Source organism: Jaculus jaculus, chromosome 14, assembly GCF_020740685.1.
Source record: "Jaculus jaculus isolate mJacJac1 chromosome 14, mJacJac1.mat.Y.cur, whole genome shotgun sequence".
In the NCBI taxonomy this organism is placed as follows: domain Eukaryota; kingdom Metazoa; phylum Chordata; class Mammalia; order Rodentia; family Dipodidae; genus Jaculus; species Jaculus jaculus.
Genome location: NC_059115.1, coordinates 19,212,915 through 19,225,207, shown reverse-complemented (window position 1 = coordinate 19,225,207; position 12,293 = coordinate 19,212,915). Strand labels below are relative to the sequence as shown.

Here is a 12,293-nt window from a genome sequence, read left to right as displayed (position 1 = left end):
GGGTGACTTCAACACTGCACTCTCAACAAATGACAGGTCATCCTGGCAAAAAGTAAACAGAGACACATCAGGATTAAATGAGGTCATAGAACAAATGGACCTAATAGATATACACAGGACATTTAATCCAAATGCTGAAGAATATGCATTTTTTCCAGCTGCACATGGACCATTCTCTAAAATAGACCATATATTAGGACACAAAGCAAATCTTAACAAATACAGGAAAAGTGAAACAATTCCTTGCACTCTATCTGATCACAATGGGATCAAACTACAAATCAATAGCAAGTAAAGCTATAGAGCATACACAAAATCATGGAAACTAAACAATATACTACTAAATGATGAATGGGTCAATGAAGAGATCAAGAAGGAAATAAAAATGTTCATAGAGTCAAATGATAATGAAAACACAACGTACCAAAACCTTTGGGACACAATGAAGGCAGTCCTAAGAGGGAAATTTATAGCTTTAAGTGCTTATATTAAGAAATTAGAAATGTCACAAATAAACAACTTAATGCTTCATCTTAAAGCCTTAGAAAAAGAAGAACAAGGCAAACCAAAAATCAGGAGATGGGAAGAAATAATATTTCAGAAATTAATGAAACAGAAACCAAAAAAACAATCCAAAGAATCAATCAAACAGAGTTGGTTCTTTGAAAGGATAAACAAGAATGATAAACCTTTAGTAAATCTGACCAAAAGAAAGAGAAGAGACAAAATTTAATAAAATTGGAGATTAAAAAGTCACCATTGAAACAGATACCAGAGAAATTTAAAAAATCATAGGGACATACTATAAGAATATATTCCACTATGTTTGAAAATCTGAAAGAAATGGATGATTTCCTTGATTTATATGACCTTCCAGCATTAAAATAAGATGAGATTAACTACTTAAATAGACCTATAACAAGTATGGAGATCCAAGCAGTAATGAAATATCTCCCAACTAAAAAAAGGTCCAGGCCCAGATGGATTCACTGGTGAATTTAACCAGACCTTCAAGGAAGAACTAACACCAATGCTTCTCAAACTCCATGATATAGAAAAGGAAGGATTCCTACCAAACTCCTTCTATGAAACTTGATATCAAAACCAGACAAAGATAGAACAAAACAAGAAAATTACAGACCAATCTCCCTCATGAACATAGATGTAAAAATCCTCAGCAGAATATTGGCAAACAGGATACAACAACATATCAGAAAGATCATCTACACTGACCAAGTAGACTTTATCCCAGTGGTACAGGGATGGTTAAACATATGCAAACTGATAAATGTAATACATTATATAAATGGAGTAAAGGACAAAAATCACATAATCATCTCATTAGTTGCATTTGACAAAAGCCAGCATCCTTTCATGATAAAAGTTCTACAGAAACTGGGAATGGAAGGTATATATCTCAATATAGCAAAGGCTATTTATGACAAACCTACAGCCAACATAATATTAAATGGAGTAAAACTTGAAGCTTTCCTACTAAAATCAGGAACAAGACAAGGATGTCCACTCTCCCCACTTTTATTTAATATAGTACTGGAAGTCTTAGCCATAACAATAAGGCAAGAGACACACATAAAAGGGATACAAATTAGAAAGGAAGAAATTAAGTTATCATTATTTGTAGATGTTATGATTCTATACATAAACGACCTTAAAGACTCTATCCTCAAACTGTTAGAGCTGATGAACACCTATAGCCATGTAGCAGGATACAAAATAAACACACAGAAACCAGTAGCCTTCCTATAGGCTAATAAGAAACACACAGACACTAAGTGAGGTAACCCAGGTCCAGAAAGCCAAGCATTGCATGTTCTCTCTCATATGTGGATCATAGCTACAGATGATTGGACTTGTGTGTGAGTAGGAAGAAAACTCAGTAGCAAAGGCCAGTATGCTAGAAAAGAGATATAAAGGGAAGGGAAAGGAAGGGAGGGGTTACTTAATAGGATGGTATTGTATATATGTAAGTAGAAGCATTGATTAATGGTGAAAAGGCATAAAGTGAGGTCAGGGGAAGAGACTGAGTAAAGGAAAGGTGGCAGGAGGGCTAATTAAAATCTAAGGATATAAATAAGTCAGATGGAAACCTACTATTTTGGAAAATGGAACACCCAGGAGCTATAGATTATTGCTAGAAAATTTTCAGTGACAGGAATGGGATACCTTCCAGTGACTTGTTGGCCAGGGAGATCCCTGATGCCCCCAAAACATTACAGGCCATTGCTAAGGCCCTTGGTTTCCCACCAGGAATAGATGTTAAGACCCTATTGCTGAAGACTCCACATACTTGGGCTGCAAGGCCACTGAAAAATCCTGCTAGAACTGAGCTGATAACATCCTCCATGTAGACCAGCTGACAGAAAGCTGGAAGAAGCCATTATGCATGCAGTTCAATGGGAGAAAGAGAAATCACCAGTGAAGATACTCAACAGTGGACACTGCAAGCCTTATATCTGGCTAGCCAGGCCAAAATGAACCAATGGGTACAATAGTGGCACATCTGTCATGGTGGAAACCAACTGCCCTCTAATTGGACAGGAGGCTCACTCCATGGGAGGGAATACATCCTTGATACTGAAAACTTAAAACATGGGAAGTCATGAGCCCTAGGGGTGTAATTTCTGCTGCTGTCTGGCTAAATGTATATACTATGCTTATAAAACTTCCAAGTAAGCACTTCTGTTAATGTTCATACCCTTATATTAATACTACTTTCACTTTTGGTAGAGAACCTTCTCTTTTCAGATAGCAGTGACCTTGGGATGACTCAGAAGGCATCATGGTGCTGGGAAGAAGTGACAGAGGAGTGGTCAGCACTGAAATATCTCTATCACATCTTTCAAGACTCAGGGTCCATTGCAGAAGAGGTGGAGGAAAGAATGTAAGAGCCAAAGGAAGGGTAGGACTCCTTAGAACGTGCTCCTCCAGACACAAAATGGCCTGGATATCCATGACCTCACAGTGCTTGACACTACCTACACAAGACCATCATAATAGGAGGAAAAGATGATGACATCAAAATAAAAGAGAGACTGATTGAGATGGGGAGGGGATATAATGGAGAATGGAGTTTCAAAGCGGAGGGTGGGGGGGAGGGTATTACCATGGGATATTTTTTATAATCATGGAAGTTAATAAAAATTAAAAAAAATAAACATACAGATGATGAAATCAGAGAATCACTCCCATTCACAATTACATAAAAAAATGATAATAAAGTGCTTGGTAATAAACTTAACCAAGGAAGTGAAGGACCTCTACAATGAAAACTTTAAAACACTTGTGCAAGAAACTACAGAAGACACTAGAAAATGGAAGGACATCCCTTGTTCTTGGATTGGAAGAATCAGTATTGTAAAAATGGCAATCTTACCAAAAGCAATCTACACATTTTTTATTTTTTAACTTTTTTAAAACTTTTTTTAGTTATTAGATACAGAGGGAGAGAGAGAAATGTGCACACCAGGGTCTCTAGCCACTGCAAACAAATTCCAGATGCACATGCCATGTGTGGGACCTGGAGAACCGAGCTTGGGTCCTTAGGTTGTGCAGGCAAACACCTTAACCGCTAAGCCATCTCTCCAGCCCACAATTTGCATACTTAATACAATCCCCATCAAAATTCCAATAGCATTCTTCAAGCAAATAGAAAAAACAATTCTAAAATTCATTTGTAAACACAAAAAACCTCAAATATCTAAAACAAATTTAAGCAACATAAATAAGGCTGATGTTTTCACCATACCTAATTTTAACTATATTACAGATCCATAGTAACAAAAACAGCATGGTACTGGCAAAAAAGCAGATATGTAGATCAGTGGAACAGCATAGAGGACCCGGATGTAAGTCCGGGTAGCAATAGCCATCTGATCTTTGACAAAAATGCCAAAAGTACTCATTGGAAAAAAGAGAGCCTCTTCAGCAAATGGTGCTGGGAAAACTGGATATGCATCTATAGAAGTATGAAAATAGATCCTTATCTCTCTCCATGCACAAGAATTAAATCCAAATGGATCAAAGATCTTAATATCAGACCTGAAACTCTGACACTGTTAGAGGAAAAAGTAGGGGAATCCCTTCAACATATTGGTCTTGGCAAAGACTTTCTGAATATAACCCCAATTGCTCAGACAAAACCACTAATCAGTAGCTGGGTCCTCATGAAATTACAAAGCTTTTGTATAGCAAAGGACACTGTGAATAGAGCAAAGAGGCAACTTACAGAATGGAAGAAAATCTTTGCAGCTATACATTTGACACTGGATTAATATCCAAAATATACAAAGAAGTCAAAAACAATAAGAAATCAAACAACCCAATTAAAAAGTGGGCTATGGAACTAAATAGAGTGTTCTCAAAAGACAAAATACAGATGGCATATAAGCATTTTTAAAAAACTTCTACATCCCTAGCCATCAGGGAAATTCAGATTAAAACTACATTGAGATTCCATCTCCTGTCAGAATGGCTACTATCCTGAAAACAAATGAACATAATTGTTGGCGAGGATGTGATAAGAGGGGAACCCTTCTACACTGCTGGTGGGCATGTAATCTGGTACAGCCATTGTGGAAATCAGTGTGGAGGTTCCTGAGACAGCTAAAAATAGTTCTACCATATGACCCAGCTATAGCACTCCTAGGCATATATCCTAAGGACTCATCTCACTACCTTAGAGATACTTGCTCAGCCATGTTTATTGCCACTCTATTCACAATAGCTAGGAAATGGAACCAGGCTAGATGTCCCTTAACTGATGAGTGGATAATGAATATGTGGCACATATACAATGGAGTTTTACTCTAGTGGTAAAGAAAAAATGAAATTATGAAATTTTCAGGAAATTGGATGGATCTGGAAAGGATTATATTTAATGAGGTGACCCAGGCACAGAAAGCCAAACATCACATGTTCTCACTCATATGTAGATCCTAGCTACAAATGATTGGACTTCTATGTGAGTAGGAATAAAACTCAGTAGCAGAGGCAAGTAAGCTAGAAAGGGGATATAAAGGGAATAGAAAGGGAGGGAGAGGGACTTAATACAATAGTATTGTATATATGTAAGTAGAACAGATTAATGGGGATGAAAAGGCCTAAGTGAGGTCAGGGGAAGAGATTGAATAAAGGAAGGGTAGAGGGAGGGCTAATCAAAATCTAAGAAGATATAAATAAATCATATGAAATCCTACTTTTTTGGACAATGGAACACTCAGGAACTGTAGATTGTTGCTAGAAAATTTTCAGTGCTAGGGATGGGATACCTTCCAGTGAGTTGTTGGCCAAGGAGGTCCCTGATGCCCCCCAAACATTAGAAGCCATTGCTGAGGCCCTTGGTTTCCCACCAGGAATAGATGGTAAGACCCTATTGCTGAAGATTCCACATACTTGGGCTGTAAGGTCACTGAGAAACCCTGCTGGAACTAAGCTGAGAACCTCCACCATGTAGACCAACTGACAGCAAGCTGGAAGAAGCCACTCTGCATGCAGCTCAATGGGAGAGCGAAATCACCAGTGAAGGTACTCAACATTGGACATTGCAAGCCTTAAATTTGGCCAGCAAGGCCAAATGAGCCAACAGGGGCAATAGGGGCATATCTGTTATGGGGGAAACCAACTGCCCTCTAATTAGACTGGAGGCTTGCTCCATGGGAGGAAATATATCCCTGATACTGAAAACTTAAAACATGGGTAGTCATGAGCCCTAGGGGTGTAAAGTCTGCTTCTGTGTAGCTAAATGTATATACTATGCTCATCAAACTACCCAGTAAGCACTTCTCTTAATGTTCATACCCTTATATTAATGCTACTCTCATTTTTGTTGAGAGAAGCTTCTCTTTTCATATGATGGTGTCCTTGGGATGACTCAGAAGGCACCATGGTGCTAAGAAGAAGTAACAGAGGAGTGCTCAGCACTGAAATGTCTCTATCACACCTGACATCAAAATAATTAGAGACTGATTGAGAGAGGGTGGGGATATGATGGAGAGTGGAGTTTCAAAGGGGAAAGTGGGTGGGGGAGGGAGAGAATTACCATTGGTTATTGTCTACACTTATGGAAATTGTCAAAAAAAAATTCTGTCCTTATCCACAGCAGGGAAGTCTCATTAAACTGAGGATGCTGGGCTGGGGAAATGGATCAGCAGTTAAAGGCCCTTGTTTGCAATGTCTGTCTGCTAGAATTCCATTCCCCAGTACCCATGTAAAGCCAGATGAGCAACATGGCACATGCATTTGTAGTTCATGAGGCTCTGGGGCACCCATTCTCTCTCTCTACCTCTCTCTCTCTGCTGCAAGTAAATAAAAATATTTTAAACTGAGGATGCTATTGTTGTAACTTCAGGATAAAGGAGACAAAAAGCAAACTGCTACTTGCTTGTAACTTGGCAACCTATTTTTGCATGGTCAGAAAGACCTGAAGTTGGGAATTTAAAGCTCCAGACTGCAAGTGTTTATTTATTTATTTATTACTGTTTTTGGTTTTTCGAAGTAGGGTCTCACTCCAGTCCAGGCTACCTTGGAATTAACTATGTAGTCTCAGGGTGGCCTCAAACTCACGGTGAGCCTCCTATCTCTGCCTTCAAAGTACTGGGATTAAAGGCATGTGCTACCATGCCCAGCTACAGTTTTTTATTTTTTTTATTTTTTATTTTTTCACGTCAGACGGGTTATGTGCCAGAGTGTAACAAGGTTTAGTGGGAGGCACACGTCACGCAAGAGCGTGAACACCCAATCATCACGCTTATGAACCAATAAAAGGATCCAGCTACAGTTTTTTAAAACATATTTTATTTATTTATTAGAGAGAGAGAGTATGAGCACACCAGGACCTCCATGCTGCTGTAAACAGACTCCCTACACATGCGCCCATTTGTGCAGCTGGCTTTACATGGGTACTGAGGAATTGAACCCATGCCATCAGGTTTTTCAAGTATGCACTTTTAATGACTGTGCCATCTTTCCAGCCCCCAGACTGGAAGTGTTTTTAAAATCTTGACAAATAGAACACACACACACACACTTTTGTGGAAAAAATTTTGCTAAACACCTCAAAACATTCATTACAAATGTATTTCTTTCAAAGACAGTAGCACCCAGTCATGTATCACCAAGGATACGAAGTACCCAGATCAAGAAGGGCAGAGATAGGGTGTGGAGAGATGGCTCAGCAGGAAGTGCTTGCTGTGCACTGGGAGGGCCTGAGAGGTCTGCTTTGCTGCGAGTTGACTCTCCAGAAGCCACGTAAATAGCTGGGCATGGCCACTGTAGCAGTTACCTTCTTGTGGTGGGTCAAAACACTAGACCAGAAGCAGCTCTTGTAAGGAAGCAATTTATAGTTTCAAGGGCGTGTTTCATCCCGACAGGGAAAGCATGGCAGAGCACACAGCCAGGGTGTCACATCTTGTCACAACAGCAGGGCGGAAGTGACAAGCGTGAGCAAGCTGTACCCAGGAGGGCTGGGCTAATAAGCCTCAATGCCTGCTCCCCACTGACACACCTCCACACCCCAAAGGCTCCACCATCCCGGGTCTAACAATGAGACTTAATCACAAACACACATGAAAAAAAAAAAAAGAAGCTTTGTTCTAAAGGATACAATTGACGCAGAAAACATGTTTCCCGGACTGGAAAGATAGCTCAACGGTCAAGAGTACTTCCTGCGCAAGCGTGAGGGCTTGAGGAGGCCTGCAAAACAACCTTGAATTTGATCCCCAGTGTTGTGACAGCTTCACATTGCTGGGATGAACCACCACCAGACAGTTTATGGGAGGAAGGGGTTTATCTCAAGCTTACAGATCCAGGGGGCAGTTGCATCTATGGTGGAAGAAGCTGGTTCCCATTCATACATCCAAACACAGAAACTACAACAAGCAAAACGCCAGCACCGGCGCACACACCAGAAAGTTTCAAGCACAGACAGACGGCAGGCAGCAGGGGCCCCGCTGCTCAGCATACTTTTGGCTGGAGTTCAGATCCACCCCAAACATACCTTAGCGCTTGACCCCAGGATCCACCCCAGTGACACCTCCTCCAGCCAGGCAGCTGGAGATCCAAGTTACAAGGTTTTTGTTTTTTCTTTATTCTTTCCTTCTCTTTCACTCTCCTTCTTTCCTCCTTTCTCCCTTCCTTCCTTTCAAAGAGAAAAGGCACATAGAAAATGGGCACACCAGGGCCTCCAGCCACTGTAAAAGAACTCCAGACACATGCACCGCCTTCTGCATCTGGCTTAAGTGGGTAATGGGGAATCAAACCTAGGTTGTTAGGCTTCTCAAGTAAGCACCTTAACCACTAAGAAATCTCTCCAGCCCCCAAGTTACAAGCTTTTTTTTTTTTTTTTATCTTTGGTTTTTCAAGGTAGAGTCTCACTCTTGCCCAGACTGACTTGGAATTCACTATGTAGTCTCAGAGTGGCCTTGAACTCACGGTGATCCTCCTACCTCTGCCTTCTAAGTGCTGGATTAAAGGCATGTACCACCACACCTGGCTCACTTTTTTTTAAACATGTTTCAGTAAAACACCTGAAACTATGGGAGACTTACATTCAAACTACCACGCCCAGTATTTAAACAGTTGGGTGAGGCCACCTGCATCTGTAACTTCAGTAGCATAGAGGAACAATGACTCTAGAATTGTTGGAACCTTCTCTCTCTCTTTCTACAGACACACACACAAACACTGGCAAGCTCCAGGATCAGTAAGAGACTCTAGCTCGGGCTGGAGAGATGGCTTAGCGGTTAAGCGCTTGCCTGTGAAGCCTAAGGACCCCGGTTCGAGGCTCGGTTCCCCAGGTCCCACGTTAGCCAGATGCACAAGGGGGCGCACGCGTCTGGAGTTCGTTTGCAGAGGCTGAAGCCCTGGCGCGCCCATTCTCTCTCTCTCCCTCTATCTGTCTTTCTCTCTGTGTCTGTCGCTCTCAAATAAATAAATAATTAATTAAAAAAAAAGAGACCCTCTGGGCTGGAGAGATGGCGTAGCGGTTAAGCGCTTGCCTGTGAAGCCTAAGGACCCCGGTTCGAGGCTCGGTTCCCCAGGTCCCACGTTAGCCAGATGCACAAGGGGGCGCACGCGTCTGGAGTTCGTTTGCAGAGGCTGGAAGCCCTGGCGCGCCCATTCTCTCTCTTCCTCTATCTGTCTTTCTCTCTGTGTCTGTCGCTCTCAAATAAATAAATAAAAATTAAAAAAAAAAAAAAGTAAAAAAGAGACTCTAGCTCAAATAACTGGGGCTGGAGAGATTGCCCAGTGGTTAAAGGAACTTACCTGCAATGCCTGACAGCCCAGGTTAAGTTCCCCAGCCACCCACGTAAAGCCAGATGCACAATGTGACACATGCATCTGGAGTGGGTTTGCAGTGACAAGAGGAAACTTCGTATATATGAAATGGAGTCAGATGCCTGACGTTCCATGACACCTGATGTGCCACTCCAGCTGCTGCAGGCCAACAAACTCTGTGACAGGAGAGTGCCAGGGGCACCACGTGGCCAAACACCACACCTACACACACCACCTTACACACGCACACACAAAAAAGTGATTCCAGGCAGAATATCTGAGATGCAATATGAAATAAAAAGCAAAGTAGATATGCAAATGAATTTAAACAAACCATGGTCATGCAAAAGGAGCAAAAGCAGTAATCATGGCACCTCTTGTGTTGTGACCGATAGAATGGAAACGCAGCACTGACCATGTGTGGAATTAAACTCTGTTATCTATCTACAGTCTAAGTGGAAGTAAGAGTGGTGGCCAGTTTAAGGCTTTGTTAAATTACCTTGTAAGGGCTGGAGAGATGGCTTATTGGTTAAGGCGCTTTTCTGCCAAAGCCAAATGACCCAGATTCAGTTCCTCAGGACCCATGGAAGCCAGATATACAAAGTGGTGCACGCATCTGGAGTTCCTTTGCAGTGGCTGGAGGCCCTGGCATGCCCATTTTCTTTCTTTCTTCTCTCTCTTGCTTTCTTTCTTTCTTTTTCTCTCTCTCAAATAAATAATAAAATATTTTTTAAAAAATTTTTAAAATTACTTTGCAGCATAATTATCAAAAGAAATAATTGTATTGCTTGACAACTAGTATACCAGGAAACTGTAAAAACTAGAGGCTGGAGAGATGGCTCAGTGCCTAAGGTACTTGCCTGCAAAGCCTAATGACCCGAGTTCAATTCCCCAGTACCCATATAAAGCCAGATGCACAAAGTGGCACATGCATCTGGAGTCCATTTGTAGTGGCTGGAGGCCCTAGCACACCCATTCTCTCTGTTTCTCTTCTTTCTCTCTCTCTCTGCTTGCAAATAAATAAGTATAAATAATTTTTAAAAAACTAGCAAGGACTAGGGAGATGGCTCAATGATAATAAGTGCTTGCTTGCAAAGCCTGAAAACCCAAGTTTGTTTCCCCAGTACCCATGTAAAGCCAGATGCAAAAAGTGGTGCAAAGTGTCTGAAGTTCATTTACAGTGGCAAGAGGCCCAGGTGTATCCATTCCATTCTCACTCTCTCTCATTCTTGCTCTCTGATTGCAAATAAATAAACATGTTTTAAAAAATTATTGCTGGAGAGATGGCTTAGCTGTTAAGGCGCTTGCCTGTGAAGCCTAAGGACCCGTGTTCGACTCTCCAGGTTCTACATAAGCCAGCCACACAGTGATGAAAGCTCACAGGTTTCACATGTGCATGAGGTTGTGCAAGTGTCTGGAGTTCGATTTCAGTAGCTGGAGGCCCTGGGCACCAATTTCCTCTCTCTCTCTCGTAAAAAAAAAAAATACAAAAAAATTAATGAAATTTCAAGAAAAGAAATAGGAACTGTGATGGCTAATCTCCAGTTGTCAACTCAACAGGATTTAGAATCACAATAAAAACAAATGTCTGGTCATGTCTGTAAGAGATTTTCTTTTTAAAAATATTTTTATTTATTTATTTGAGAAAGAGGCAGATAGAGAGAGAGAATGAGCACACTAGGGCCTCTAGCCACTGCAAACAAACTCCAAATGCATGTGCCACCTTGTGAATCTGGCATACATGGGTACTGGGGAATCAAACCTGGGTCCTTAGGCTTCACAGGCAAATGGATTAAGCACAAAGCCAAATCTCCAGCCTCAGATTTTCTTTTTTAAAATTAATTTATTTTATTTTTATTTGTGAGAGAGAGAGAAAGAATGGGTATACCAGGGCCTCTAGACACTGCAAACAAACTCCAGATGCATGTGCCACCTTGTGCAACTGGCTTGCGTGGGACCTGGAAAATTGAACCTGGGTCCTTAGGCTTCACAGGCAAGCGTCTTAACTGCTAAGCCATCTCTCCAGCCCAGATTGCCTTTTTTTTTTTAAAAAAGAAAAATTTATTTATTCATTTGCAAGCAGAGAAAGATTGAGAGAAAAGAGACAGAGAGAATGGGTGCACCAGGGCCTCCAGCCACTGCAAACAAATTCCAGACACATGCGCCACTTTGTGCACCTGGCTTTACATGGGTATCAGGGAATCAAACTCAGGTCATTAGGTTTTGCAGGCAAGTGCCTTAAGCACTAAGCCATCTCTCCAGCCCTGTAAGAGATTTGCTAAATTTGGGCTGGAGAGATGGCTTAGCGGTTAAGCGCTTGCCTGTGAAGCCTAAGGACCCCGGTTCAAGGTTCGATTCTCCAGGACCCACGTTAGCCAGATGCACAAGGGGACGCATGCATTTGGAGTTTGTTTGCAGTGGCTGGAGGCCCTGGCACTCCCATTCTCTCCCTCTCTCTCTCTCTCTCTCTCTCTCTGCCTCTTTCTGTCTCTGTCACTCTTAAATAAATAAATAAATAAATAAATACATGAACAAAAAAGTTAAAAAAAAAAAAAGAAAAAGAAAGAGATTTGTGAAATTAGATTAGCTGAAGTGGGAGGACTTTCTGTAACTGTGTGTGGTGCCATTCCATGGACTGGGTTCCTAAACTGTATAAAAAGGATAAATCTAGCTGATTGTGGAGCATTCATAGCTCTCTACGTCCAACTGTTGAACTGAATGTTACCAGCTGCCTCAAGTTCCTTTCACCATGCTTACCCTGTGATGATGGACTGTAACCTGGAAGTGTACGTGGAAATAAATCCCCCTTCTTTAAACTGCTTTTTGTGAGATGTTTTGTCTCAGCAACAAGAAGGTAACTGATGAACAGACCACCAGCACTGTCAGGGTCACATCTCTTTTTATACAGCCAGCTCTGCATCCCTGACGACTTTTATGCTTTGGTCTAGTTTGACTCATGGATGGAGTGACTGGAATTGCTGATTTCTGTGATGGACAGA

General features: G+C 41.4%; 1 non-coding gene across 1 annotated transcript; it reads right to left on the bottom strand.

Moving 5' to 3' along the window:
- Positions 1-6,681: 6,681 nt before the first annotated feature.
- LOC123454977 lies at positions 6,682-6,786 on the bottom strand. Its single transcript, XR_006633613.1, has one exon. It is a non-coding gene; the product is annotated as a small nucleolar RNA U13 (small nucleolar RNA).
- Positions 6,787-12,293: the final 5,507 nt, after the last annotated feature.